This window comes from Erpetoichthys calabaricus, chromosome 10, assembly GCF_900747795.2.
Source record: "Erpetoichthys calabaricus chromosome 10, fErpCal1.3, whole genome shotgun sequence".
NCBI classification, from domain to species: Eukaryota; Metazoa; Chordata; class Cladistia; order Polypteriformes; family Polypteridae; genus Erpetoichthys; species Erpetoichthys calabaricus.
The window spans coordinates 157410371-157416457 of NC_041403.2; the positions used below are offsets into that span (position 1 = coordinate 157410371).

Consider the following 6087-nt stretch of genomic DNA (forward strand, 5'->3'; position numbering starts at 1 on the left):
AAGTGGGTCTCCTGTAGAAATACTATTTTAGCGTTTAAGCCTGTTAGGTGAGAGCATACTTTCTTTCTCTTTAATTCGTGATTCAGGCCTTTAACATTCCAGCTCACAAAGTTAACTGTCCCATCATGGAGACATTGATTCTGAGTTTTTAATGTCATTTATAGTTTTAATTGGTGACTTATGCTTTTAAGTGACCATGGCGAGAATAGTTCTGATGACATGATACATTTTAAATAGTTCCAATTTTTTTCATCTTCCTCTTTTTCAAAATTGAATCATGGTAATCACAAGCAATTGTGGTAAAAGACAGAAGGCCATCGAAGGTCGTGTGCTTAACTCATCAAGGTGCTTTGTAATTTATCAGCTGCATGCTGTGGTAATTTGTTTCAGATTCCCACAACTCTTAAGTGCTTCTAACTTTAGTTTCAACTTTTTTCTGTACTTTCTACTAACACACTCCAGTATGTGATTCTCTTGTTTTCATTGCAAGAATTCTCCTGTCACAACTTTATCTATAATTTTGAAAATTATGAACGCCTGCTTGGTTTGTTGCTCTCTGTGTCTATAATGTTAGAATGAACAATGCCTCTCTTGAATAAAGTAGTAAACTACTCATATTTCACAGTACATAATGCACACTACTGTACTTTGCAATATTTTTTCCACATTCTTAAGTGCATTACAATGCATGGCTTCGATTTCTTCCATTTTTCTTTCCTTTTTCAAATTACTTTCCAAGATAATACCTGTCCTGTCATTTTCTCCTGTCATGTCGCGGTCTCGAGCCCATCCCAGCTGGCATAGGGCACAAGTCAGGACGAAAGTTTGGACGGGGCAAACACACACTAGGGTCAATTTAGCATTACCAGTTAACCTAACCTGCATGTCTTTGGACAGTGGGAAGAAACCCACGCAGACACATGGAGTACTTGCAAACTCCATGCAGAGAGGACCAGGGACCAAGGACATAAACTCTGGTCTCCATACTGGGAGGCAGAAGTGCTACCACTGTGTCACTGTGCGTCAATCATTTCACACATCAGCATTCACCAGTGTCCCCCACACTGTTCAAAGACAATCAGTTTAGGTAACATGGCAGCTGAAAACTGCCCTGGAATAAATGACTGCACTTGCAGTTGACTCTACCATGTGCTCGATGCTGCCAGAATGACCTGTGAAAATGAATGAAACATTCTTGTTTTACTAAATAATTAGTAGAAATTATTTTATGACGTAATGCTTCTTCACATAAACACAAGCACTTTCTTCACTTTTTGATTACTGTATTTCTGCTTCTAGGTTGACGTCGATTATTCAGACTATAATGAAACTACTCCTTTACATGCTGCAACAAGAAACGGACACAGTGATATTATAAAATTCCTTTTGGCAAGAAGTGCTGACATCAATCAGACAGATCGTTTTGGAGCAACACCCTTACAATATGCTATTAACACAAGGTAATGTGAAACGTTATTCTCTGTATTATTTTCAATCAAGCTACAGTGCATCCGGAAAGTATTCACAGCGCATCACTTTTTCCACATTTTGTTATATTACAGCCTTATTCTAAAATGGATTAAATTCATTTTTTTCCTCAGAATTCTACACACAACACCCCATAATGACAACGTGAAAAAAGTTTACTTGAGGTTTTTGCAAATTTATTAAAAATAAAAAAACTGAGAAATCCAATTCACAGCCTAAGCTCAATACTTTGTCGATGTACCTTTGGCAGCAATTACAGCCTCAAGTCTTTTTGAATATGATGCCACAAACTTGGCACACCTATCCTTGGCCGGTTTCGCCTATTCCTCTTTGCAGCACCGAAGCGTCGGTGCACAGCCATTTTAAGATCTCTCCAGAGATGTTCAATCAGATTCAAGTCTGGGCTCTGGCTGGGCCACTCAAGGACATTCACAGAGTTGTCCTGAAGTCACTCCTTTGATATCTTGGCTGTGTGCTTAGGGTCGTTGTCCTGCTGAAAGATGAACCGTCGCCCCAGTCTGAGGTCAAGAGCGCTCTGGAGCAGGTTTTCATCCAAGATGTCTCTATACATTGCTGCAGTCATCTTTCCCTTTATCCTGACTAGTCTCCCAGTCCCTGCCGCTGAAAAACATCCCCACAGCATGATGCTGCCACCACCATGCTTCACTGTAGGGATGGTATTGGCCTGGTGATGAGCGGTGCCTGGTTTCCTCCAAACGTGACGCCTGGCATTCACACCAAAGAGTTCAATCTTTGTCTCATCAGACCAGAGACCATTTTCTTTCTCATGGTCTGAGAGTCCTTCAGGTGCCTTTTGGCAAACTCCAGGCGGGCTGCCATGTGCCTTTTACTAAGGAGTGGCTTCCATCTGGCCACTCTACCATACAGGCCTGATTGGTGGATTGCTGCAGAGATGGTTGTCCTTCTGGAAGGTTCTCCTCTCTCCACAGAGGACCTCTGGAGCTCTGACAGAGTGACCATCGGGTTCTTGGTCACCTCCCTGACTAAGGCCCTTCTCCCCCAATCGCTCAGTTTAGATGGCCGGCCAGCTCTAGGAAGAGTCCTGGTGGTTTCGAACTTCTTCCACTTACGGATGATGGAGGCCACTGTGCTCATTGGGACCTTCAAAGCAGCAGAACTTTTTCTGTAACCTTCCCCAGATTTGTGCCTTGAGACAATCCTGTCTCGGAGGTCTACAGACAATTCCTTTGACTTCATGCTTGGTTTGTGCTCTGACATGAGCTGTCAACTGTTGGACCTTATATAGACAGGTGTGTGCTGTTCCAAATCATGTCCAATCAACTGAATTTACCACAGATGGACTCCAATGAAGCTGCAGAAACATCTCAAGGATGATCAGGGGAAACAGGATGCACCTGAGCTCAATTTTGAGCTTCATGGCAAAGGCTGTGAATACTTATGTACATGTGCTTTCTCAATTTTTTTATTTTTAATAAATTTTGCAAAAACCTCAAGTAAACGTTTTTCACGTTGTCATTATGAGGTGTTGTGTGTAGAATTCGGAGGAAAAAAATGAATTTAATCCATTTTGGAATAAGGCTGTAACATAACAAAATGTGGAAAAAGGGATGCGCTGTATGTTACTCAGAGGATGATCCTCCTCAGGATTAGCTTGCTTCATGTATCATGAACTATTGGTAGCATGCCTTGTGCGACTGTTGCTCTCTAAGGAAGGTTACTCTCACTCATTTTTTCTTTTGCATGAGCACATTCTTTCAGTAAGTGGCCCAAATATCCCAAAATGAGGCAGTGATAAACATTGATTTGTCAGTGCTACTTTGTCCTAATTTTGTGACTACCTATAGAAATTAAAAAAAACAATAAGCTTGAGATTTCTTAGTTATTTTATATTTTTTGACATGTTGTTATTGCAAAAGCATCAAGTTTCACGAATTTCCTAGTTGATTAACACCTGTAAGCAGAGACATTTTTGGCATGAAAATTCTGGTGGAGCCACACAAGCGTTGGGGAGAGATGCTGAAGATGCAGAAGGGATGGACACATCCTAAGAAGGTGTGCAGTGTGTGTTCATGTGTTGGAAGAGTCTGATCATCAAGCATGTAAACACCTGCTCCTCGGCTTCAATCCATTGGCCTGTTTATGTGACGACTAGCAATCTTGGGAAGGATCCTGGCTTGGATCAGCACACGAAGTTGGGGAAAGCGAGTGCAGATGGTGTTGCCTCTGACTACAAGTGAACAGCTCAAAGCAGAGCTGGTTGTGTGGTGGGGACACAGTAGATAAAAGATCACTGGCACTGTGACGGAAGCGAGAGACGCTGTGTTTCACAATCTATTAGAGTACCAGCACCAATTATATCAGAATATCAAATGAATTTTGCCATACACAATTCACACAAAGATCTATAATCATATAGTAACAGAGTACAATCACCAGAGGGCAGTATCAAACAATATCTTAAATTCAACATGAAATATTCGATACAGACAGACAGCAAATATATATTCTTAAAAGTTCCATTTTTCTTCAGCGGGCAAAGTGCTAAATTATATTTAACATAAGTAATCATCACGATTCATGATAAATGATGATGACTACTCCAAAAGAGTGAGTGTCACCAAGAAAAATAATCGAAACAATGGGTAGCTTTAAAAGACCATAGGCTTTAGGTGCCAAAATGGAGCTGAAAAGTTCATACTACACATGCATACACAAGAGAAAGGTATGGAGAGAACAGTGCAGGGTTAAAGAAGTCTGTCCAAGCAACCAGAAATCAGGCTACCAGTGCCGGAAACAAAAAAATTTCACATACTTCAAATGGAAGCCTTTTCTGGAAATTACAATGAGCATATTATGGGAAATTGGGAAAAAAATTGAGTATAATGTCTAAGTAGAGTTTTTTAGTATAATGTTTAATGCATGTTAAAATATCAAGATGATAGCCTCCAACTTCCCTGTGACCCTTTTCAGGATAAGCGAGAAGTGTCCAGCTGCAGTCAGGACAGTTTTAGGCCTCGGACAGTTCCGAGCACTTAAGACACTGTGAGGTCCATAAATTGACGCCCTCTTCTGGAGCCACTTCCCTGTTTCATTGGTGAACTCACGCCTATATTACCTCATGACGATTTCAATTCCCTTTAGTTCCTGTACTCAAATGTGTATTCAGCATTTATTAAACTTCTAAACTATCGAGGTCTTTCTGTTCTGCATCTGAAGTAGTTGTTTTGGTGTCATATATAAGAAACAAATTGAACAAAAAATCTTAACATTTTGTATTTTATAGTATACGTTTTATATCTTTGTTTGCCATGTCTCATTCGTGAGACTGCACTTTAATACGTTAGTTATATGCTGCACTCAACGGAGTAGTGGCTCGTAGCTAAGGATCTACGCTGGTAATCAGAAGGCTGACCCCATATAAAAATGGGAAATGCTAAAGAAGAAGACGAAGAAGAATAAATTATATGCTGCACCCAGCTATGATTAACACAACATACTCTTATAGACTCTGAATTGAATAAATCATATTTGGCAAACAGTCAAAATATGCAATACTACATACTGAACGTTGAGCTCTTTAGAGTACTGTCCTTGTGGTCCTCTCTCTGTGTTGTATCATTAGTGTACTGTATTATTACTTGTGTAAAAAAAAATTATATTTATATTAACGATACATTAATTGCAGGCCCGGTCTTAGGTATTATGGGGCCCTAGGCGAAAAGGGGGTCCAGGGGCCCCCTGAGGGGGGCGGAGCCCCCCCTGGAAGCTCTGTGAAATGCGTGAAAATTAGACCAAGGAGTCGATCCGGGGCCCCAGGCGGTCACCTACTTCGCCTATGCCTAAGGCCGGGCCTGATTGGGACAAATAATGCTGTAGTATATTTAAGTATATATGACAATTGCTCACTCGGACAATTTGTTTTGGGGGCCCCCAAGAAGGCGGGGGCCCTAAGCTATAGCTTGTGTAGGTTATACATAAATCCTGCACTGATTAATTGTGGCAAAGTTTATGCTCCAGAGGAATGACGCACTCACCCTCAGAAGCACGAAGAGGTATAAAGTAGTCGGTTGAGTCGCCCAGCTAAGACCTTCTCTGTTAGCCGAGCAGCTTTGCATACCCATTGGGGATGGCTCGCGACCTCGCAACAAGTACGAAGGGACATTTAGTACATTAGCACGACAGTTTATGTTGTTAAAGTTTTTTTTTTTTTTTATTTATTTATTTATAATAAATATTTTTTTGTACACACATTCAGTTTGCCACCATTACTATAATATTACATTAAACATAAAACTGTACCGCAAACATGGGGGTGGGAGCTTGGAAAGTGAGTGGAGTCAAAAGAGACGCAGCTGACAGGGGCTTCAGAATGTCTCCGGTCGTGGAATCTCTTGGAGGGCTAAAACTGTCCTGACTTCAGCCGGTCTCTATTGGGATAACCAGGTTTGGAAATTGATGGGTGGATGAAAGGAAGATTACTATTTTTTTTTTTTAATTACTGCACTACAGTGCCTTCTGCTGGGAGATGGCGGTAAATTGACCTCAACTGACCTTAATGTGGAGGTGCCACTGCTTGTAAGAAGACAGTCACTGTCCTCAGCATATTCAGATCCATGT

The 6087-nt window shown here is 41.0% G+C and overlaps 1 long non-coding RNA gene across 1 annotated transcript in view; it reads left to right on the forward strand.

Annotated features, from left to right (window-relative positions):
- The first annotated feature begins 518 nt into the window (after positions 1-518).
- LOC127529360 (uncharacterized) overlaps positions 519-6087 on the forward strand; it is a 12883-nt gene continuing 7314 nt past the window's right edge. Inside the window, exon 1 of the long non-coding RNA XR_007936025.1 lies at positions 519-1460. This is a non-coding gene — a long non-coding RNA (uncharacterized LOC127529360). The remainder of the gene's footprint in view (positions 1461-6087) is intronic.